The sequence below is a fragment of the Oryzias melastigma genome, linkage group LG16 (assembly GCF_002922805.2).
Source record: "Oryzias melastigma strain HK-1 linkage group LG16, ASM292280v2, whole genome shotgun sequence".
Classification (NCBI taxonomy): domain Eukaryota; kingdom Metazoa; phylum Chordata; class Actinopteri; order Beloniformes; family Adrianichthyidae; genus Oryzias; species Oryzias melastigma.
In genome coordinates, this window is record NC_050527.1 from 23,245,453 (window position 1) to 23,245,949 (window position 497).

Genomic DNA, 497 nt, shown 5'->3' on the forward strand with positions numbered 1-497 from the left:
TTTAGAAACTGAGTTGTGTGACCTTGTGGCGACGACTTCTCTTAAATTTTTGGACTAGGACACTCTGCTGTCAGCACTTTGAACCCCTTAAGTATTTCACATGATCTGTAAAATCTGCTTCACAAAACGGTTCCTTCTACCTCCAGAGGCTGGTGTCGCTGCTTTTCTACACCAAAATGTAGAAAAATCCTGAAACATTAAATGAAACGTCAGTATTTCTAAGGTAGTTTGACTCTTTTAGGCCCCGTTTTTGTTTTGACCTCTACAGAAAGCACATTGCTGGGCAGTGTGAGCTCCTCCGGTTCTGCCATTCCATCGTTTGGTTCATTCTTGATCATGTTTAGTTGTTTTTTTGTTCTGTTCAGCACTTTTTTTCTAATGATTCAACTGTAAACGGATGTTTTCTAACGAAACTGAATAAAGGTTTTGGTTTTGAAGATGAAGTGGAGTTTGAATGATGAATTCTTCTCACAGTTACAAGGAATTATAAGGATTTT

At 38.2% G+C, this 497-nt stretch overlaps 1 protein-coding gene across 1 annotated transcript in view; it reads left to right on the forward strand.

The window, feature by feature from the left end:
• Positions 1–443, forward strand: part of ctsk (cathepsin K) — a gene marked incomplete in the record, with an annotated part of 10,990 nt that extends 10,547 nt beyond the window's left edge. Inside the window, 1 exon segment of the mRNA XM_024258562.2 lies at positions 1–443.
• Positions 444–497: the final 54 nt, after the last annotated feature.